The sequence below is a fragment of the Rhipicephalus microplus genome, chromosome 3, assembly GCF_043290135.1.
Source record: "Rhipicephalus microplus isolate Deutch F79 chromosome 3, USDA_Rmic, whole genome shotgun sequence".
Taxonomy (NCBI): Eukaryota; Metazoa; Arthropoda; class Arachnida; order Ixodida; family Ixodidae; genus Rhipicephalus; species Rhipicephalus microplus.
Window position 1 is genome coordinate 188954654 of NC_134702.1, and position 18803 is coordinate 188973456.

An 18803-nucleotide genomic window follows, 5' to 3' on the forward strand; every position below is an offset into this window, starting at 1 on the left:
AGTATTACAACAGGCAATCAAAAAAGATACCGCTAAAGTCGAGAGCGATTTGGAGGTGCCGGGGATTGAACGCGGAACTTCTCACATGCAAAGCGAGCGCTCTACCGCTGAGCTACACCCCCGTTACATCTGGAGCACTCATTAAGAAGTTTCTTGGTGCTCATCAGCTTGTTCAAACAATAAATTAATCAATTAGTTCAAATAAACAAAATCATCTCGTCAATGCCCCCTGATACAGCTTTTTCATCATTGAGGTAAGCCGCATATTTCTTTAGTCAAAGAAAATGGCAGCGCTGTTCAACGAAATGTATTTAACGTTATGCGCACCGGTAACTCGTGGTGCCGTAGTATTACAACAGGCAATAGAAACAGATACCGCTAATGTCGAGAGCGCTTTGGAGGTGCCGGGGATTGAACCCGAGGTTTCTCACATGCAAAGCGAGCGCTCTACTGCTGAGCTACACCCCCGTTACATCTGGAGCACTCATTAACGAGTTTCTTGGTGCTCATCACCTTGTTCAAACAATAAAGTAATCAATTAGTTGAAATAAACAAAACCATCTCGTCATTGCCGCCTGATACAGTTTTTTCATCATTGAGGAAAGCCGCATATTTCTATAGTCAAAGAAATAGGCAGCGCTGTTCATGTATTTCATGATATGCGCACCGGTAACTCGTGGTGCCGTAGTATTACAACAGGCAATCAAAAAAGATACCGCTAAAGTCGAGAGCACTTTGGAGGTGCCGGGGATTGAAACCCGGGACTTCTCACATGCAAAGCGAGCGCTCCACCACTGAGCTACACTTCCGTTACCTTTAGAGCACTCATTAACGAGTTTCTTGGATCTCATCAGCTTGTTCAAACAAAAAATAATCAATTAGTTGAAATAAACAAAATCATCTCGTCTTTGCCCCCTGATACAGTTTTTTCATCATTGAGGTAAGCCGCATATTTCTTTAGTCAAAGAAAATGGCAGCGCTGTTCAACAAATTGTATTTAATGTTTTGCGCACCGGTAACTCGTGGTGCCATAGTATTTCAACAGGCAATATAAAAAGATACCGCTAAAGTCGAGAGCGATTTGGAGGTGCCGGGGTTTGAACCCGGGACTTCTCACATGCAAAGCAAGCGCTCTACCACTGAGCTACACCCCCGTTACATCTGGAGCACTCATTAACAAGTTTCTTGGTGCTTATCAGCTTGTTCTAACAATGAATTAATCAATTAGTTGAAATAAACAAAATCACCTCGTCATTGCCGCCTGATGCAGTTTTTTCATCATTGAGGAAAGCCGCATATTTCTATAGTCAAAGAAAATGGCAGCGCTGTTCGATGAAATGTATTTCATGATATGCGCACCAGTAACTCGTGGTGCCGTAGTATTTCAACAGGCAATATAAAAAGATACCGCTAAAGTCGAGAGCGATTTGGAGGTGCCGGGGATTGAGCCCGGGACTTCTCACATGCAAAGCGAGCGCTCTACCACTGAGCTACACCCCTGTTACTTTTGGAGCACTCATTAACGAGTTTCTTGGTACTCACCAGCTTGTTCCAACAATAAAATAATTCAGTAGTTGAAATAGACAAAATCATCTCGTCATTGCTGCCTGATACAGTTTTTTCATCATTGAGGAAAGCCGCATATTTCTATAGTCAAAGAAAATGGCAGCGCTGTTCGATGAAATGTATTTCATGATATGCGCACCGGTAACTCGTGGTGCCGTAGTATTACAGCAGGCAATCAAAAAAGATACCGCTAAAGTCGAGAGCGCTTTGGAGGTGCCGGGGATTAAACCCGGGACTTCTCCCATGCAAAGCGAGCGCTCTACCACTGAGCTACACCCCCGTTACATCTGGAGCACTCATTAACGAGTTTCTTGGAGCTCATCAGCTTGTTCTAACAATAAAATAATTCAATAGTATAAATAAACAAAATCATCTCGTAATTGCTGCCTGATACAGTTTTTTCATCATTGAGGAAAGCCGCATATTTGTATAGTCAAAGAAAAAGGCAGCGCTGTTTGATGAATTGTATTTCATGATATGCGCACCGGTAACTCGTGGTGCCGTAGTATTACAACAGGCAATCAAAAATGATACCGCTAAAGTCGAGAGCGCTTTGGAGGTGCCGGGGACTGAACCCGGGACTTCTGACATGCAAAGCGAGCACTCTACCACTGATCTACACCCCCGTTACATCTAGAGCACTTATTAACGAGTTTCTTGGTGCTCATCAGCTTGTTCTAACAATAAAATAATTCAATAGTTGAAATAAACAAAATCATCTCGTCATTGGTGCCGTAGTAATACAACAGGCAATCAAAATAGATACCGCTAAAGTTGAGAGTGCTTTGGAGGTGCCGGGGATTGAACCCGGGACTTCTCACATGCAAAGCGAGCACTCTACCACTGATCTACACCCCCGTTACATCTCGAGCACTCATTAACGAGTTTCTTGGTGCTCATCAGCTTGTTCTAACAATAAAATAATTCAATAGTTGAAATAAACAAAATCATCTCGTCATTGCTGCCTGATACAGTTTTTCATCATTGAGGAAAGCCGCATATTTCTATAGTCAAAGATATTGGCAGCGCTGTTCGACGAAATGTATTTCAAGATATGCGCACCGGTAACTCGTGGTGCCGTAGTATTACAACAGGCAATAAAAAAGATACCGCTAAAGTCGAGAGCGCTTTGGAGGTGCCGGGGATTGAACCCGGGACTTCTCACATGCAAAGCGAGTGCTCTGCCACTGGGCTACACACCCGTTACATCTGGAGCACTCATTAACGAGTTTTTTGGTGCTCATCAGCTTGTTCAAACAATAAAGTAATCAATTAGATGAAATAAACAAAATCATTTCGTCATTACCGGCTGATACAGTTTTTTCATCATTGAGGGAAGCCGTATATTTCTATAGTCAAAGAAAATGGCAGCGCTGTTCGATGAATTGTATTTCATGTTATGCGCACCGGTAACTCGTGGTGCCGTAGTATTACAACAGGCAATAAAAAAAGATACTGCTAAAGTCGAGAGCGCTTTGGAGGTGCCGGGGTTTCAACCCGGGACTTCTCACATGCAAAGCGAACGCTCTACCACTGAGCTACACCCCCGTTACATCTGGAGCATTCATTAACAAGTTTCTTGGTGCTCATCAGCTTGTTCTAACAATGAATTAATCAATTAGTTGAAATAAACAAAATCATCTCGTCATTGCCGCCTGATACAGTTTTTTTATCATTGAGGAAAGCCGCTTATCTCTATAGTCAAAGAAAGTGGCAGCGCTGTTTGATGAAGTGTATTTCATGTTATGCGCACCGGTAACTCATGGTGTCGTAGTATTACAACAGGCAATAAAAAAAGATACCGCTAAAGTCGAGAGCACTTCGGAGGTGCCGGGGATATAACCCGGGACTTCTCACATGCAAAGCGAGCGCTCTACCGCTGAGCTTCACCCCCGTTACATTTGGAGCACTCATTAACGAGTTTCTTGGTGCTCATCACCTTGTTCAAACAATAAAGTAATCAATTAGTTAAATAAACAAAATCATCTCGTCATTGCTGCCTGATACAGTTTTTTTCATTATTGAGAAAAGCCGCTTATCTCTATAGTCAAAGAAAGTGGCAGCGCTGTTTCATGAAATGTATTTCATATTATTCGCACCGGTAACTCGTGGTGCCATAGTATTTCAACAGGCAATATAAAAAGATACCGCTAAAGTCGAGAGCGATTTGTAGGTGCCGGGATTTGAACCCGGGACTTCTCACATGCAAAGCGAACGCTCTACCACTGAGCTACACCCCCGTTACATCTGGAGCACTCATTAACAAGTTTCTTGGTGCTCATCAGCTTGTTCTAACAATGAATTAATCAATTAGTTGAAATAAACAAAATCATCTCGTCATTGCCGCCTGATGCAGTTTTTTCATCATTGAGGAAAGCCGCATATTTCTATAGTCAAAGAAAATGGCAGCGCTGTTCGATGAAATGTATTTCATGATATGCGCACCAGTAACTCGTGGTGCCGTAGTATTACAACAGGCAATAAAAAAAGATACCGCTAAAATCGAGAGCGATTTGGAGGTGCCGGGGATTAAACCCGGGACTTCTCCCATGCAAAGCGAGCGCTCTACCACTGAGCTACACCCCCGTTACATCTGGAGCACTCATTAACGAGTTTCTTGGAGCTCATCAGCTTGTTCTAACAATAAAATAATTCAATAGTAGAAATAAACAAAATCATCTCGTAATTGCTGCCTGATACAGTTTTTTCATCATTGAGGAAAGCCGCATATTTGTATAGTCAAAGAAAATGGCAGCGCTGTTTGATGAATTGTATTTCATGATATGCGCACCGGTAACTCGTGGTGCCGTAGTATTACAACAGGCAATCAAAAAAGATACCGCTAAAGTCGAGAGCGCTTTGGAGGTGCCGGGAATTGAACCCGGGACTTCTCACATGCAAAGCGAGCACTGTACCACTGATCTACACCCCCGTTACATCTCGAGCACCCATTAACGAGTTTATTGGTGCTCATCAGCTTGTTCTAACAATAAAATAATTCAATAGTTGAAATAAACAAAATCATTTCGTCATTGGTGCCGTAGTATTACAACAGGCAATCAAAATAGATACCGCTAAAGTTGAGAGTGCTTTGCAGGTGCCGGGGATTGAATCCGGGACTTCTCACATGCAAAGCGAGCACTCTACAACTGATCTACACCCCCGTTACATCTCGAGCACTCATTAACGAGTTTCTTGGTGCTCATCAGCTTGTTCTAACAATAAAATAATTCAATAGTTGAAATAAACAAAATCATCTCGTCATTGCTGCCTGATACAGTTTTTCATCATTGAGGAAAGCCGCATATTTCTATAGTCAAAGAAATTGGCAGCGCTGTTCGACGAAATGTATTTCAAGATATGCGCACCGGTAACTCGTGGTGCCGTAGTATTACAACAGGCAATAAAAAAGATACCGCTAAAGTCGAGAGCGCTTTGGAGGTGCCGGGGATTGAACCCGGGACTTCTCACATGCAAAGCGAGCGCTCTGCCACTGGGCTACACACCCGTTACATCTGGAGCACTCATTAACGAGTTTTTTGGTGCTCATCAGCTTGTTCAAACAATGAATTAATCAATTAGTTGAAATAAACAAAATCATCTCGTCATTGCCGCCTGATGCAGTTTTTTTTATCATTGAGGAAAGCCGCTTATCTCTATAGTCAAAGAAAGTGGCAGCGCTGTTTGATGAAGTGTATTTCATGTTATGCGCACCGGTAACTCACGGTGTCGTAGTATTACAACAGGCAATAAAAAAAGATACCGCTAAAGTCGAGAGCGCTTTGGAGGTGCCGGGGATTGAACCCGGGACTTCTCACATGCAAAGCGAGCGCTCTACCGATGAGCTTCACCCCCGTTACATTTGGAGCACTCATTAACAAGTTTCTTGGTGCTCATCACCTTGTTCAAACAATAAAGTAATCAATTAGTTAAATAAACAAAATCATCTCGTCATTGCTGCCTGATACAGTTTTTTCATTATTGAGAAAAGCCGCTTATCTCTATAGTCAAAGAAAGTGGCAGCGCTGTTTGATGAAGTGTATTTCATGTTATGCGCACCGGTAACTCATGGTGTCGTAGTATTACAACAGGCAATAAAAAAAGATACCGCTAAAGTCGAGAGCGCTTTGGAGGTGCCGGGGATTGAACCCGGGACTTCTCACATGCAAAGCGAGCGCTCTACCGCTGAGCTTCACCCCCGTTACATTTGGAGCACTCATTAACGAGTTTCTTGGTGTTCATCACCTTGTTCAAACAATAAAGTAATCAATTAGTTAAATAAACAAAATCAACTCGTCATTGCTGCCTGATACAGTTTTTTCATTATTGAGAAAAGACGCTTATCTCTATAGTCAAAGAAAGTGGCAGCGCTGTTTGATGAAATGTATTTCATGTTATGCGCACCGGTAACTCGTGGTGCCACAGTATTTCAACAGGCAATATAAAAAGATACCGCTAAAGTCGAGAGCGATTTGGAGGTGCCGGGATTTGAACCCGGGACTTCTCACATGCAAAGCGAACGCTCTACCACTGAGCTACACCCCCGTTACATCTGGAGCACTCATTAACAAGTTTCTTGGTGCTCATCAGCTTGTTCTAACAATGAATTAATCAATTAGTTGAAATAAACAAAATCATCTCGTCATTGCCGCCTGATGCAGTTTTTTCATCATTGAGGAAAGCCGCATATTTCTATAGTCAAAGAAAATGGCAGCGCTGTTCGATGAAATGTATTTCATGATATGCGCACCAGTAACTCGTGGTGCCGTAGTATTACAACAGGCAATAAAAATGATACCGCTAAAATCGAGAGCGATTTGGAGGTGCCGGGGCTTGAACCCGGGACTTCTCACATGCAAAGCGAGCGCTCTACCACTGAGCTACACCCCCGTTACATCTGGAGCACTCATTAACGAGTTTCTTGGTGCTCATCAGCTTGTTTTAACAATAAATTAATCAATTAGTTGAAATAAACAAAATCATCTCGTCATTGCTGCCTGATACAGTTTTTTCATCATTGAGGAAAGCCGCATATTTCTATAGTCAAAGAAAATGGCAGCGCTGTTTGATGAAATGTATTTCATCATATGCGCACCGGTAACTCGTGGTGCCGTAGTATTACAACAGGCAATCAAAAAAGATACCGCTAAAGTGGAGAGCGCTTTGGAGGTGCCGGGGATTGAACCCGGGACTTCCCACATGCAAAGCGAGCGCTCTACCACTGAGCTACACCCCCGTTACTTTTGGAGCACTCATTAACGAGTTTCTTGGTACTCACCAGCTTGTTCCAACAATAAAATAATTCAGTAGTTGAAATAAGCAAAATCATCTCGTCATTGCTGCCTGATACAGTTTTTTCATCATTGAGGAAAGCCGCATATTTCTATAGTCAAAGAAAATGGCAGCGCTGTTTGAGGAAATGTATTTCATCATATGCGCACCGGTAACTCGTGGTGCCGTAGTATTACAACAGGCAATCAAAAAAGATACCGCTAAAGTCGAGAGCGCTTTAGAGGTGCCGGGGATTGAACCCAGGACTTCTCCCATGCAAAGCGAGCGCTCTACCACTGAGCTACACCCCCGTTACATCTGGAGCACTCATTAACGAGTTTCTTGGAGCTCATCAGCTTGTTCTAACAATAAAATAATTCAATAGTAGAAATAAACAAAATCATCTCGTAATTGCTGCCTGATACAGTTTTTTCATCATTGAGGAAAGCCGCATATTTGTATAGTCAAAGAAAATGGCAGCGCTGTTTGATGAATTGTATTTCATGATATGCGCACCGGTAACTCGTGGTGCCATAGTATTACAACAGGCAATCAAAAAAGATACCGCTAAAGTCGAGAGCGCTTTGGAGGTGCCGGGGATTGAACCCGGGACTTCTCACATGCAAAGCGAGCACTCTACCACTGATCTAACCCCCCGTTACATCTCGAGCACCCATTAACGAGTTTCTTGGTGCTCATCAGCTTGTTCTAACAATAAAATAATTCAATAGTAGAAATAAACAAAATCATCTCGTCATTGGTGCCGTAGTATTACAACAGGCAATCAAAATAGATACCGCTAAAGTCGAGAGTGCTTTGGAGGTGCCGGGGATTGAACCCGGGACTTCTCACATGCAAAGCGAGCACTCTACCACTGATCTACACCCCCGTTACATCTCGAGCACTCATTATCGAGTTTCTTGGTGCTCATCAGCTTGTTTTAACAATAAAATAATTCAATAGTTGAAATAAACAAAATCATTTCGTCATTGCTGCCTGATACAGTTTTTCATCATTTAGGAAAGCCGCATATTTCTATAGTCAAAGAAAATGGCAGCGCTGTTCGACGAAATGTATTTCAATATATGCGCACCGGTAACTCGTGGTGCCGTAGTATTACAACAGGCAATAAAAAAAGATACCGCTAAAGTCGAGAGCGCTTTGGAGGTGCCGGGGATTGAACCCGGGACTTCTCACATGCAAAGCGAGCGCTCTGCCACTGAGCTACACACCCGTTACATCTGGAGCACTCATTAACGAGTTTTTTGGTGGTCATCAGCTTGTTCAAACAATAAAGTAATCAATTAGATGAAATAAACAAAATCATCTCGTCATTACCGGCTGATACAGTTTTTTCATCATTGAGGGAAGCCGTATATTTCTATAGTCAAAGAAAATGGCAGCGCTGTTCGATGAAATGTATTTCATGTTATGCGCACCGGTAACTCGTGGTGCCGTAGAATTACAACAGGCAATAAAAAAAGATACTGCTAAAGTCGAGAGCGCTTTGGAGGTGCTGGGATTTCAACCCGGGACTTCTCACATGCAAAGCGAATGCTCTACCACTGAGCTACACCCCCGTTACATCTGGAGCATTCATTAACAAGTTTCTTGGTGCTCATCAGCTTGTTCTAACAATGAAATAATCAATTAGTTGAAATAAACAAAATCATCTCGTCATTGCCGCCTGATGCAGTTTTTTCATCATTGAGGGAAGCCGCTTATCTCTATAGTCAAAGAAAGTGGCAGCGCTGTTTGATGAAGTGTATTTCATGTTATGCGCACCGGTAACTCATGGTGTCGTAGTATTACAACAGGCAATAAAAAAAGATACCGCTAAAGTCGAGAGCGCTTTGGAGGAGCCGGGAATTGAACCCGGGACTTCTCACATGCAAAGCGAGCGCTCTACCGCTGAGCTTCACCCCCGTTACATTTGGAGCACTCATTAACGAGTTTCTTGGTGCTCAACACCTTGTTCAAACAATAAAGTAATCAATTAGTTAAATAAACAAAATCATCTAGTCATTGCTGCCTGATACAGTTTTTTCATTATTGAGAAAAGCCGCTTATCTCTATAGTCAAAGAAAGTGGCAGCGCTGTTTGATGAAGTGTATTTCATGTTATGCGCACCGGTAACTCATGGTGTCGTAGTATTACAACAGGCAATAAAAAAGATACCGCTAAAGTCGAGAGCGCTTTGGAGGTGCCGGGGTTTCAACCCGGGACTTCTCACATGCAAAGAGAACGCTCTACCACTGAGCTACACCCCCGTTACATTTCGAGCACTCATTAACGATTTCTTGGTGCTCATCACCTTGTTCAAACAATAAAGTAATCAATTAGTTAAATAAACAAAATCATCTCGTCATTGCTGCCTGATACAGTTTTTTCATTATTGAGAAAAGACGCTTATCTCTATAGTCAAAGAAAGTGGCAGCGTTGTTTGATGAAGTGTATTTCATGTTATGCGCACCGGTAACTCATGGTGTCGTAGTATTACAACAGGCAATAAAAAAAGATACCGCTAAAGTCGAGAGCGCTTTGGAGGTGCCGGGGATTGAACCCGGGACTTCTCACATGCAAAGCGAGCGCTCTACCACTGAGCTACACCCCCGTTACTTCTGGAGCACTCATTAACGAGTTTCTTGGTGCTCATCAGCTTGTTCTAACAATAAATTAATCAATTAGTTGAAATAAACAAAATCATCTCGTCATTGCTGCCTGATACAGTTTTTCCATTATTGAGAAAAGCCGCTTATCTCTATAGTCAAAGAAAGTGGCAGCGCTGTTTGATGAAATGTATTTCATGTTATGCGCACCGGTAACTCATGGTGTCGTAGTATTACAAAAGGCAATAAAAAAAGATACCGCTAAAGTCGAGAGCGCTTTGGAGGTGCCGGGGATTGAACCCGGGACTTCTCACATGCAAAGCGAGCGCTCTACCACTGAGCTACACCCCCGTTACATCTGGAGCACTCATTAACAAGTTTCTTGGTGCTCATCAGCTTGTTCTAACAATAAATTAATCAATTAGTTGAAATAAACAAAATTATCTCGTCATTGCTGCCTGATACAGTTTTTTCATTATTGAGAAAAGCCGCTTATCTCTATAGTCAAAGAAAGTGGCAGCGCTGTTTGATGAAATGTATTTCATGTTATGCGCACTGGTAACTCGTGGTGCCATAGTATTTCAACAGGCAATATACAAAGATACCGCTAAAGTCGATAGCGATTTGGAGGTGCCGGGGTTTGAACCCGGGACTTCTCACAAGCAAAGCGAACGCTCTACCACTGAGCTACACCCCCGTTACATCTGGAGCACTCATTAACAAGTTTCTTGGTGCTCATCAGCTTGTTCAAACAATGAATTAATCAATTAGTTGAAATAAACAAAATCATCTCGTCATTGCCGCCTGATGCAGTTTTTTCATCATTGAGGAAAGCCGCATATTTCTATAGTCAAAGAAAATGGCAGCGCTGTTCGAAGAAATGTATTTCATGATATGCGCACCAGTCACTCGTGGTGCCGTAGTATTACAACAGGCAATAAAAAAAGATACCGCTAAAATCGAGAGCGATTTGGAGGTGCCGGGGCTTGAACCCGGGACTTCTCACATGCAAAGCGAGCGCTCTACCACTGAGCTACACCCCCGTTACATCTGGAGCACTCATTAACGAGTTTCTTGGTGCTCATCAGCTTGTTTTAACAATAAATTAATCAATTGTTGAAATAAACAAAATCATCTCGTCATTGCTGCCTGATACAGTTTTTTCATCATTGAGGAAAGCCGCATATTTCTATAGTCAAAGAAAATGGCAGCGCTGTTTGATGAAATGTATTTCATCATATGCGCACCGGTAACTCGTGGTGCCGTAGTATTACAACAGGCAATCAAAAAAGATACCGCTAAAGTCGAGAGCGCTTTGGAGGTGCCGGGGATTGAACCCGGGACTTCTCACATGCAAAGCGAGCACTCTACCACTGAGCTACACCCCCGTTACTTTTGGAGCACTCATTAACGAGTTTCTTGGTACTCACCAGCTTGTTCCAACAATAAAATAATTCAGTAGTTGAAATAGACAAAATCATCTCGTCATTGCTGCCTGATACAGTTTTTTCATCATTGAGGAAAGCCGCATATTTCTATAGTCAAAGAAAATGGCAGCGCTGTTCGATGAAATGTATTTCATGATATGCGCACCGGTAACTCGTGGTGCCGTAGTACTACAATAGGCAATCAAAAAAGATACTGCTAAAGTCGAGAGCGCTTTGGAGGTGCCGGGGATTAAACCCGGGACTTCTCCCATGCAAAGCGAGCGCTCTACCACTGAGCTACACCCCCGTTACATCTGGAGCACTCATTAACGAGTTTCTTGGAGCTCATCAGCTTGTTCTAACAATAAAATAATTCAATAGTAGAAATAAACAAAATCATCTCGTAATTGCTGCCTGATACAGTTTTTTCATCATTGAGGAAAGCCGCATATTTGTATAGTCAAAGAAAATGGCAGCGCTGTTTGATGAATTGTATTTCATGATATGCGCACCGGTAACTCGTGGTGCCGTAGTATTACAACAGGCAATCAAAAAAGATACCGCTAAAGTCGAGAGCGCTTTGGAGGTGCCGGGGATTGAACCCGGGACTTCTCACATGCAAAGCGAGCACTCTATAACTGATCTACACCCCCGTTACATCTCGAGCACCCATTAACGAGTTTCTTGGTGCTCATCAGCTTGTTCTAACAATAAAATAATTCAATAGTTGAAATAAACAAAATCATCTCGTCATTGGTGCCGTAGTATTACAACAGGGAATCAAAATAGATACCGCTAAAGTCGAGAGTGCTTTGGAGGTGCCGGGAATAGAACCCGGGACTTCTCACATGCAAAGCGAGCACTCTAGCACTGATCTACACCCCCGTTACATCTCGAGCACTCATAAACGAGTTTCTTGGTGCTCATCAGCTTGTTCTAACAATAAAATAATTCAATAGTTGAAATAAACAAAATCATCTCGTCATTGCTGCCTGATACAGTTTTTCATCATTGAGGAAAGCCGCATATTTCTATAGTCAAAGAAAATGGCAGCGCTGTTCGACGAAATGTATTTCAAGATATGCGCACCGGTAACTCGTGGTGCCGTAGTATTACAACAGGCAATAAAAAACGATACCGCTAAAGTCGAGAGCGCTTCGGAGGTGCCGGGGATTGAACCCGGGACTTCTCACATGCAAAGCGAGCGCTCTGCCACTGAGCTACACACCCGTTACATCTGGAGCACTCATTAACGAGTTTTTTGGTGCTCATCAGCTTGTTCAAACAATAAAGTAATCAATTAAATGAAATAAACAAAATCATCTCGTCATTACCGGCTGATACAGTTTTTTCATCATTGAGGGAAGCCGTATATTTCTATAGTCAAAGAGAATGGCAGCGCTGTTCGATGAAGTGTATTTCATGTTATGCGCACCGGTAACTCATGGTGTCGTAGTATTACAACAGGCAATAAAAAAAGATACCGCTAAAGTCGAGAGCGCTTTGGAGGTGCCGGGGATTGAACCCGGGACTTCTCACATGCAAAGCGAGCGCTCTACCACTGAGCTACACCCCCGTTACAACTGGAGCACTCATTAACGAGTTTCTTGGTGCTCATCAGCTTGTTCTAACAATAAATTAATCAATTAGTTGAAATAAACAAAATCATCTCGTCATTGCTGCCTGATACAGTTTTTTCATTATTGAGAAAAGCCGCTTATCTCTATAGTCAAAGAAAGTGGCAGCGCTGTTTGATGAAATGTATTTCATGTTATGCGCACCGGTAACTCGTTGTGCCGTAGTATTACAACAGGCAATCAAAAAAGATAGTGCTAAAGTCGAGAGCGCTTTGGAGGTGCCGGGGATTAAACCCGGGACTTCATCATGCAAAGAGAGCGCTCTACCACTGAGCTACACCCCCGTTACATCTGGAGCACTCATTAACGAGTTTCTTGGAGCTCATCAGCTTGTTCTAACAATAAAATAATTCAATAGTAGAAATAAACAAAATCATCTCGTAATTGCTGCCTGATACAGTTTTTTCATCATTGAGGAAAGCCGCATATTTGTATAGTCAAAGAAAATGGCAGCGCTGTTTGATGAATTGTATTTCATGATATGCGCACCGGTAACTCGTGGTGCCGTAGTGTTACAACAGGCAATCAAAAAAGATACCGCTAAAGTCGAGAGCGCTTTGGAGGTGCCGGGGATTGAACCCGGGACTTCTCACATGCAAAGCGAGCACTCTATAACTGATCTACACCCCCGTTACATCTCGAGCACCCATTAACGAGTTTCTTGGTGCTCATCAGCTTGTTCTAACAATAAAATAATTCAATAGTTGAAATAAACAAAATCATCTCGTCATTGGTGCCGTAGTATTACAACAGGCAATCAAAATAGATACCGCTAAAGTCGAGAGCGCTTTGGAGGTGCCGGGAATTGAACCCGGGACTTCTCACATGCAAAGCGAGCACTCTACCACTGATCTACACCCCCGTTACATCTCGAGCACTCATTAACAAGTTTCTTGGTGCTCATCAGCTTGTTCAAACAATAAAGTAATCAATTAGATGAAATAAACAAAATCATCTCGTCATTACCGGCTGATACAGTTTTTTCATCATTGAGGCAAGCCGTATATTTCTATAGTCAAAGAGAATGGCAGCGCTGTTCGATGAAATGTATTTCATGTTATGCGCACCGGTAACTCGTGGTGACGTATTATTACAACAGGCAATAAAAAAAGATACTGCTAAAGTCGAGAGCGCTTTGGAGGTGCCGGTGTTTCAACCCGGGACTTCTCACATGCAAAGCGAACGCTCTACCACTGAGCTACACCCCCGTTACATCTGGAGCACTCATTAACAAGTTTCTTGGTGCTCATCAGCTTGTTCTAACAATGAATTAATCAATTAGTTGAAATAAACAAAATCATCTCGTCATTGCCGCCTGATGCAGTTTTCTCATCATTGAGGAAAGCCGCTTATCTCTATAGTCAAAGAAAGTGGCAGCGCTGTTTGATGAAGTGTATTTCATGTTATGCGCACCGGTAACTCGTGGTGACGTAGTATTACAACAGGCAATAAAAAAAGATACTGCTAAAGTCGAGAGCGCTTTGGAGGTGCCGGGGATTGAACCCGGGACTTCTCACATGCAAAGCGAGCGCTCTACTACTGAGCTTCACCCCCGTTACATTTGGAGCACTCATCAACGAGTTTCTTGGTGCTCATCACCTTGTTCAAAGAATAGAGTAATCAATTAGTTAAATAAACAAAATCATCTCGTCATTGCTGCCTGATACAGTTTTTTCATTATTGAGAAAAGCCGCTTATCTCTATAGTCAAAGAAAGTGGCAGCGCTGTTTGATGAAGTGTATTTCATGTTATGCGCACCGGTAACTCATGGTGTCGTAGTATTACAACAGGCAATAAAAAAAGATACCGCCAAAGTCGAGAGCGCTTTGGAGGTGCCGGGGATTGAACCCGGGACTTCTCACATGCAAAGCGAGCGCTCTACCACTGAGCTACACCCCCGTTACATCTGGAGCACTCATTAACAAGTTTCTTGGTGCTCATCAGCTTGTTCTAACAATAAATTAATTAATTAGTTGAAATAAACAAAATCATCTCGTCATTGCTGCCTGATACAATTCTTTCATTATTGAGAAAAGCCGCTTATCTCTATAGTCAAAGAAAGTGGCAGCGCTGTTTGATGAAATGTATTTCATGTTATGCGCACCGGTAACTCATGGTGTCGTAGTATTACAAAAGGCAATAAAAAAAGATACCGCTAAAGTCGAGAGCGCTTTGGAGGTGCCGGAGATTGAACCCGGGACTTCTCACAAGCAAAGCGAGCGCTCTACCACTGAGCTACACCCCCGTTACATCTGGAGCACTCATTAACAAGTTTCTTGGTGCTCATCAGCTTGTTCTAACAATAAATTAATTAATTAGTTGAAATAAACAAAATCATCTCGTCATTGCTGCCTGATACAGTTTTTTCATTATTGAGAAAAGCCGCTTATCTCTATAGTCAAAGAAAGTGGCAGCACTGTTTGATGAAATGTATTTCATGTTATGCGCACCGGTAACTCATGGTGTCGTAGTATTACAAAAGGCAATAAAAAAAAGATACCGCTAAAGTCGAGAGCGCTTTGGAGGTGCCGGAGATTGAACCCGGGACTTCTCACATGCAAAGCGAGCGCTCTACCACTGAGCTACACCCCCGTTTCATCTGGAGCACTCATTAACAAGTTTCTTGGTGCTCATCAGCTTGTTCTAACAATAAAATAATTAATTAGTTGAAATAAACAAAATCATCTCGTCATTGCTGCCTGATACAGTTTTTTCATTATTGAGAAAAGCCGCTTATCTCTATAGTCAAAGAAAGTGGCAGCGCTGTTTGATGAAGTGTATTTCATGTTATGCGCACCGGTAACTCATGGTGTCGTAGTATTACAACAGGCAATAAAAAAAGATACCACTAAAGTCGAGAGCGCTTTGGAGGTGCCGGGGATTGAACCCGGGACTTCTCACATGCAAAGCGAGCGCTCTACCACTGAGCTACACCCCCGTTACATCTGGAGCACTCATTAACAAGTTTCTTGGTGCTCATCAGCTTGTTCTAACAATAAATTAATTAATTAGTTGAAATAAACAAAATCATCTCGTCATTGCTGCCTGATACAGTTTTTTCATTATTGAGAAAAGCCGCTTATCTCTATAGTCAAAGAAAGTGGCAGCGCTGTTTGATGAAATGTATTTCATGTTATGCGCACCGGTAACTCATGGTGTCGTAGTATTACAAAAGGCAATAAAAAAAGATACCGCTAAAGTCGAGAGCGCTTTGGGGGTGCCGGGGATTGAACCCGGGACTTCTCACAAGCAAAGCGAGCGCTCTACCACTGAGCTACACCCCCGTTACATCTGGAGCACTCATTAACAAGTTTCTTGGTGCTCATCAGCTTGTTCTAACAATAAATTAATTAATTAGTTGAAATAAACAAAATCATCTCGTCTTTGCTGCCTGATACAGTTTTTTCATTATTGAGAAAAGCCGCTTATCTCTATAGTCAAAGAAAGTGGCAGCGCTGTTTGATGAAATGTATTTCATGTTATGCGCACCGGTAACTCATGGTGTCGTAGTATTACAAAAGGCAATAAAAAAAAGATACCGCTAAAGTCGAGAGCGCTTTGGAGGTGCCGGGGATTGAACCCGGGACTTCTCACATGCAAAGCGAGCGCTCTACCACTGAGCTACACCCCCGTTTCATCTGGAGCACTCATTAACAAGTTTCTTGGTGCTCATCAGCTTGTTCTAACAATAAATTAATTAATTAGTTGAAATAAACAAAATCATCTCGTCATTGCTGCCTGATACAGTTTTTTCATTATTGAGAAAAGCCGCTTATCTCTATAGTCAAAGAAAGTGGCAGCGCTGTTTGATGAAGTGTATTTCATGTTATGCGCACCGGTAACTCATGGTGTCGTAGTATTACAACAGGCAATAAAAAAAGATACCGCTAAAGTCGAGAGCGCTTTGGAGGTGCCGGGGATTGAACCCGGGACTTCTCACATGCAAAGCGAGCGCTCTACCACTGAGCTACATTTCCGTTAGCTTTAGAGCACTCATTAACGAGTTTCTTGGTGCTCATTAGCTTGTTCAAAGAAAAAAATAATCAATTAGTTGAAATAAACAAAATCATCTCGTCTTTGCCACCTGATACAGTTTTTTCATCATTGAGGTAAGCCGCATATTTCTTTAGTCAAAGAAAATGGCAGCGCTGTTCAACAAATTGTATTTAATGTTATGCGCACCGGTAACTCGTGGTGCCGTAGTATTACAACAGGCAATAAAAAAAGATACCTCTAAAGTCGAGAGCGCTTTGGAGGTGCCGGTTATTGAACCCGAGATTTCTCACATGCAAAGCGAGCGCTCTACCGCTGAGCTACACCCCCGTTACATCTGGAGCACTCATTAACGATTTTCTTGGTGCTCATCAGCTTGTTCTAACAATAAATAAGTAAATTAGTTGAAATGAACAAAACCATCTCGTCATTGCCGCCTGATACAGTTTTTTCATCATTGAGGAAAGCCGCATATTTCTATAGTCAAAGAAAATGACAGCGCTGTTTGATTAAATATATTTTATGATATGCGCACCGGTAACTCGTGGTGCCGAAGTATTACAACAGGATATAAAAAAAGATACCGCTAAAGTCGAGAGCGCTTTGGAGGTGCCGGGGATTGAACCCGAGATTTCTCACATGCAAAGCGAGCGCTCTACCGCTGAGCTACATTTCCGTTAGCTTTAGAGCACTAATTAACGAGTTTCTTGGTGCTCATCAGCTTGTTCTAACAATGAATTAATCAATTAGTTGAAATAAACAAAATCATCTCATCATTGCCGCCTGATGCAGTTTTTTTATCATTGAGGAAAGCCGCATATTTCTATAGTCAAAGAAAATGGCAGCGCTGTTCGATGAAATGTATTTGATGATATGCGCACCGGTAACTCGTGGTGCCGTAGTAATACAACAGGCAATAAAAAAAGATACCGCTAAAGTCGAGAGCGCTTTGGAGGTGCCGGGGATTGAACCCGAGATTTCTCCCTTGCAAAGCGAGCGCTCTACCGCTGAGCTACACCCCCGTTACATCTGGAGCACTCATTAACGAGTTTCTTGGTGCTCATCAGCTTGTTCTAACAATAAATTAGTAAATTAGTTGAAATAAACAAAACCATCTCGTCATTGCCACCTGATGCAGTTTTTTCATTATTGAGAAAAGCCGCATATTTCTATAGTCAAAGAAAATGGCAGCGCTGTTCGATGAAATGTATTTTATGATATGCGCACCGGTAACTCGTGGTGCCGTAGTATTACAACAGGATATAAAAAAAGATACCGCTAAAGTTGAGAGCGCTTTGGAGGTGCCGGGGATTGAACCCGAGATTTCTCACATGCAAAGCGAGCGCTCCACCACTGAGCTACAATTCCGTTAGCTTTAGAGCACTCATTAACGAGTTTCTTGGTGCTCATCAGCTTGTTCAAACAAAAAATAATCAATTAGTTGATATAAACAAAATCATCTCGTCTTTGCCCCCTAATACAGTTTTTTCATCATTGAGGTAAGCCGCATATTTCTTTAGTCAAAGAAAATGGCAGCGCTGTTCAACAAATTGTATTTAATGTTATGCGCACCGGTAACTCGTGGTGCCATAGTATTTCAACAGGCAATATAAAAAGATACCGCTAAAGTCGAGAGCGATTTGGAGGTGCCGGGGTTTGAACCCGGGACTTCTCTCATGCAAAGCGAGCGCTCTACCACTGAGCTATTCCCCCTTACATCTGGAGCACTCATTAACAAGTTTCTTGTTGCTCATCAGCTTGTTCTAACAATGAATTAATTAATTAGTTGAAATAAACAAAATCATCTCGTCATTGCCGCCTGATGCAGTTTTTTCATCATTGAGGAAAGCCGCATATTTCTATAGTCAAAGAAAATGGCAGCGCTGTTCGGTTCGATGAAATGTATTTCATAATATGCGCACCAGTAACTCATGGTGTCGTAGTATTACAACAGGCAATAAAAAAAGATACCGCTAAAGTCGAGAGCGCTTTGGAGGTGCCGGGGATTGAACCCGGGACTTCTCACATGCAAAGCGAGCGCTCTACCACTGAGCTTCACCCCCGTTACATTTGGAGCACTCATTAACGAGTTTCTTGGTGCTCATCACCTTGTTCAAAGAATAGAGTAATCAATTAGTTAAATAAACAAAATCATCTCGTCATTGCTGCCTGATACAGTTTTTTCATTATTGAGAAAAGCCGCTTATCTCTATAGTCAAAGAAAGTGGCAGCGCTGTTTGATGAAGTGTATTTCATGTTATGCGCACCGGTAACTCATGGTGTCGTAGTATTACAACAGG

General features: G+C 42.3%; 44 non-coding genes across 44 annotated transcripts; all 44 read right to left on the reverse strand.

Moving 5' to 3' along the window:
* Positions 1 to 50: 50 nt before the first annotated feature.
* On the reverse strand, positions 51 to 122 carry TRNAA-UGC (transfer RNA alanine (anticodon UGC)). The gene has a single exon. It is a non-coding gene; the product is annotated as a tRNA-Ala (tRNA).
* A 274-nt stretch (positions 123 to 396) lies between these two features.
* Positions 397 to 468, reverse strand: TRNAA-UGC (transfer RNA alanine (anticodon UGC)). Its single transcript has one exon. It is a non-coding gene; the product is annotated as a tRNA-Ala (tRNA).
* Positions 469 to 736: 268 nt separating this feature from the next.
* Positions 737 to 809, reverse strand: TRNAA-UGC (transfer RNA alanine (anticodon UGC)). Its single transcript has one exon. It is a non-coding gene; the product is annotated as a tRNA-Ala (tRNA).
* A 273-nt stretch (positions 810 to 1082) lies between these two features.
* TRNAA-UGC (transfer RNA alanine (anticodon UGC)) lies at positions 1083 to 1154 on the reverse strand. The gene has a single exon. It is a non-coding gene; the product is annotated as a tRNA-Ala (tRNA).
* Positions 1155 to 1428: 274 nt separating this feature from the next.
* On the reverse strand, positions 1429 to 1500 carry TRNAA-UGC (transfer RNA alanine (anticodon UGC)). Its single transcript has one exon. It is a non-coding gene; the product is annotated as a tRNA-Ala (tRNA).
* A 274-nt stretch (positions 1501 to 1774) lies between these two features.
* On the reverse strand, positions 1775 to 1846 carry TRNAA-UGC (transfer RNA alanine (anticodon UGC)). The gene has a single exon. It is a non-coding gene; the product is annotated as a tRNA-Ala (tRNA).
* A 506-nt stretch (positions 1847 to 2352) lies between these two features.
* Positions 2353 to 2424, reverse strand: TRNAA-UGC (transfer RNA alanine (anticodon UGC)). The gene has a single exon. It is a non-coding gene; the product is annotated as a tRNA-Ala (tRNA).
* A 618-nt stretch (positions 2425 to 3042) lies between these two features.
* TRNAA-UGC (transfer RNA alanine (anticodon UGC)) lies at positions 3043 to 3114 on the reverse strand. The gene has a single exon. It is a non-coding gene; the product is annotated as a tRNA-Ala (tRNA).
* Positions 3115 to 3734: 620 nt separating this feature from the next.
* TRNAA-UGC (transfer RNA alanine (anticodon UGC)) lies at positions 3735 to 3806 on the reverse strand. Its single transcript has one exon. It is a non-coding gene; the product is annotated as a tRNA-Ala (tRNA).
* Positions 3807 to 4080: 274 nt separating this feature from the next.
* Positions 4081 to 4152, reverse strand: TRNAA-UGC (transfer RNA alanine (anticodon UGC)). The gene has a single exon. It is a non-coding gene; the product is annotated as a tRNA-Ala (tRNA).
* Positions 4153 to 4426: 274 nt separating this feature from the next.
* On the reverse strand, positions 4427 to 4498 carry TRNAA-UGC (transfer RNA alanine (anticodon UGC)). The gene has a single exon. It is a non-coding gene; the product is annotated as a tRNA-Ala (tRNA).
* Positions 4499 to 5349: 851 nt separating this feature from the next.
* Positions 5350 to 5421, reverse strand: TRNAA-UGC (transfer RNA alanine (anticodon UGC)). Its single transcript has one exon. It is a non-coding gene; the product is annotated as a tRNA-Ala (tRNA).
* Positions 5422 to 5694: 273 nt separating this feature from the next.
* On the reverse strand, positions 5695 to 5766 carry TRNAA-UGC (transfer RNA alanine (anticodon UGC)). The gene has a single exon. It is a non-coding gene; the product is annotated as a tRNA-Ala (tRNA).
* Positions 5767 to 6039: 273 nt separating this feature from the next.
* TRNAA-UGC (transfer RNA alanine (anticodon UGC)) lies at positions 6040 to 6111 on the reverse strand. Its single transcript has one exon. It is a non-coding gene; the product is annotated as a tRNA-Ala (tRNA).
* A 273-nt stretch (positions 6112 to 6384) lies between these two features.
* TRNAA-UGC (transfer RNA alanine (anticodon UGC)) lies at positions 6385 to 6456 on the reverse strand. Its single transcript has one exon. It is a non-coding gene; the product is annotated as a tRNA-Ala (tRNA).
* A 274-nt stretch (positions 6457 to 6730) lies between these two features.
* Positions 6731 to 6802, reverse strand: TRNAA-UGC (transfer RNA alanine (anticodon UGC)). The gene has a single exon. It is a non-coding gene; the product is annotated as a tRNA-Ala (tRNA).
* A 274-nt stretch (positions 6803 to 7076) lies between these two features.
* Positions 7077 to 7148, reverse strand: TRNAA-UGC (transfer RNA alanine (anticodon UGC)). Its single transcript has one exon. It is a non-coding gene; the product is annotated as a tRNA-Ala (tRNA).
* A 506-nt stretch (positions 7149 to 7654) lies between these two features.
* TRNAA-UGC (transfer RNA alanine (anticodon UGC)) lies at positions 7655 to 7726 on the reverse strand. The gene has a single exon. It is a non-coding gene; the product is annotated as a tRNA-Ala (tRNA).
* A 273-nt stretch (positions 7727 to 7999) lies between these two features.
* TRNAA-UGC (transfer RNA alanine (anticodon UGC)) lies at positions 8000 to 8071 on the reverse strand. Its single transcript has one exon. It is a non-coding gene; the product is annotated as a tRNA-Ala (tRNA).
* A 274-nt stretch (positions 8072 to 8345) lies between these two features.
* On the reverse strand, positions 8346 to 8417 carry TRNAA-UGC (transfer RNA alanine (anticodon UGC)). Its single transcript has one exon. It is a non-coding gene; the product is annotated as a tRNA-Ala (tRNA).
* A 274-nt stretch (positions 8418 to 8691) lies between these two features.
* On the reverse strand, positions 8692 to 8763 carry TRNAA-UGC (transfer RNA alanine (anticodon UGC)). Its single transcript has one exon. It is a non-coding gene; the product is annotated as a tRNA-Ala (tRNA).
* A 272-nt stretch (positions 8764 to 9035) lies between these two features.
* TRNAA-UGC (transfer RNA alanine (anticodon UGC)) lies at positions 9036 to 9107 on the reverse strand. Its single transcript has one exon. It is a non-coding gene; the product is annotated as a tRNA-Ala (tRNA).
* A 272-nt stretch (positions 9108 to 9379) lies between these two features.
* On the reverse strand, positions 9380 to 9451 carry TRNAA-UGC (transfer RNA alanine (anticodon UGC)). The gene has a single exon. It is a non-coding gene; the product is annotated as a tRNA-Ala (tRNA).
* Positions 9452 to 9725: 274 nt separating this feature from the next.
* On the reverse strand, positions 9726 to 9797 carry TRNAA-UGC (transfer RNA alanine (anticodon UGC)). Its single transcript has one exon. It is a non-coding gene; the product is annotated as a tRNA-Ala (tRNA).
* Positions 9798 to 10071: 274 nt separating this feature from the next.
* Positions 10072 to 10143, reverse strand: TRNAA-UGC (transfer RNA alanine (anticodon UGC)). The gene has a single exon. It is a non-coding gene; the product is annotated as a tRNA-Ala (tRNA).
* Positions 10144 to 10417: 274 nt separating this feature from the next.
* On the reverse strand, positions 10418 to 10489 carry TRNAA-UGC (transfer RNA alanine (anticodon UGC)). The gene has a single exon. It is a non-coding gene; the product is annotated as a tRNA-Ala (tRNA).
* A 273-nt stretch (positions 10490 to 10762) lies between these two features.
* TRNAA-UGC (transfer RNA alanine (anticodon UGC)) lies at positions 10763 to 10834 on the reverse strand. The gene has a single exon. It is a non-coding gene; the product is annotated as a tRNA-Ala (tRNA).
* Positions 10835 to 11108: 274 nt separating this feature from the next.
* On the reverse strand, positions 11109 to 11180 carry TRNAA-UGC (transfer RNA alanine (anticodon UGC)). The gene has a single exon. It is a non-coding gene; the product is annotated as a tRNA-Ala (tRNA).
* Positions 11181 to 12031: 851 nt separating this feature from the next.
* TRNAA-UGC (transfer RNA alanine (anticodon UGC)) lies at positions 12032 to 12103 on the reverse strand. Its single transcript has one exon. It is a non-coding gene; the product is annotated as a tRNA-Ala (tRNA).
* Positions 12104 to 12377: 274 nt separating this feature from the next.
* TRNAA-UGC (transfer RNA alanine (anticodon UGC)) lies at positions 12378 to 12449 on the reverse strand. Its single transcript has one exon. It is a non-coding gene; the product is annotated as a tRNA-Ala (tRNA).
* An 851-nt stretch (positions 12450 to 13300) lies between these two features.
* Positions 13301 to 13372, reverse strand: TRNAA-UGC (transfer RNA alanine (anticodon UGC)). Its single transcript has one exon. It is a non-coding gene; the product is annotated as a tRNA-Ala (tRNA).
* A 274-nt stretch (positions 13373 to 13646) lies between these two features.
* On the reverse strand, positions 13647 to 13718 carry TRNAA-UGC (transfer RNA alanine (anticodon UGC)). The gene has a single exon. It is a non-coding gene; the product is annotated as a tRNA-Ala (tRNA).
* A 274-nt stretch (positions 13719 to 13992) lies between these two features.
* On the reverse strand, positions 13993 to 14064 carry TRNAA-UGC (transfer RNA alanine (anticodon UGC)). The gene has a single exon. It is a non-coding gene; the product is annotated as a tRNA-Ala (tRNA).
* Positions 14065 to 14337: 273 nt separating this feature from the next.
* On the reverse strand, positions 14338 to 14409 carry TRNAA-UGC (transfer RNA alanine (anticodon UGC)). Its single transcript has one exon. It is a non-coding gene; the product is annotated as a tRNA-Ala (tRNA).
* A 274-nt stretch (positions 14410 to 14683) lies between these two features.
* Positions 14684 to 14755, reverse strand: TRNAA-UGC (transfer RNA alanine (anticodon UGC)). Its single transcript has one exon. It is a non-coding gene; the product is annotated as a tRNA-Ala (tRNA).
* Positions 14756 to 15030: 275 nt separating this feature from the next.
* On the reverse strand, positions 15031 to 15102 carry TRNAA-UGC (transfer RNA alanine (anticodon UGC)). Its single transcript has one exon. It is a non-coding gene; the product is annotated as a tRNA-Ala (tRNA).
* Positions 15103 to 15376: 274 nt separating this feature from the next.
* On the reverse strand, positions 15377 to 15448 carry TRNAA-UGC (transfer RNA alanine (anticodon UGC)). Its single transcript has one exon. It is a non-coding gene; the product is annotated as a tRNA-Ala (tRNA).
* A 274-nt stretch (positions 15449 to 15722) lies between these two features.
* Positions 15723 to 15794, reverse strand: TRNAA-UGC (transfer RNA alanine (anticodon UGC)). The gene has a single exon. It is a non-coding gene; the product is annotated as a tRNA-Ala (tRNA).
* A 275-nt stretch (positions 15795 to 16069) lies between these two features.
* Positions 16070 to 16141, reverse strand: TRNAA-UGC (transfer RNA alanine (anticodon UGC)). Its single transcript has one exon. It is a non-coding gene; the product is annotated as a tRNA-Ala (tRNA).
* A 274-nt stretch (positions 16142 to 16415) lies between these two features.
* Positions 16416 to 16487, reverse strand: TRNAA-UGC (transfer RNA alanine (anticodon UGC)). Its single transcript has one exon. It is a non-coding gene; the product is annotated as a tRNA-Ala (tRNA).
* A 620-nt stretch (positions 16488 to 17107) lies between these two features.
* On the reverse strand, positions 17108 to 17179 carry TRNAA-UGC (transfer RNA alanine (anticodon UGC)). The gene has a single exon. It is a non-coding gene; the product is annotated as a tRNA-Ala (tRNA).
* Positions 17180 to 17453: 274 nt separating this feature from the next.
* Positions 17454 to 17525, reverse strand: TRNAA-UGC (transfer RNA alanine (anticodon UGC)). Its single transcript has one exon. It is a non-coding gene; the product is annotated as a tRNA-Ala (tRNA).
* A 619-nt stretch (positions 17526 to 18144) lies between these two features.
* TRNAA-UGC (transfer RNA alanine (anticodon UGC)) lies at positions 18145 to 18216 on the reverse strand. The gene has a single exon. It is a non-coding gene; the product is annotated as a tRNA-Ala (tRNA).
* Positions 18217 to 18494: 278 nt separating this feature from the next.
* Positions 18495 to 18566, reverse strand: TRNAA-UGC (transfer RNA alanine (anticodon UGC)). The gene has a single exon. It is a non-coding gene; the product is annotated as a tRNA-Ala (tRNA).
* Positions 18567 to 18803: the final 237 nt, after the last annotated feature.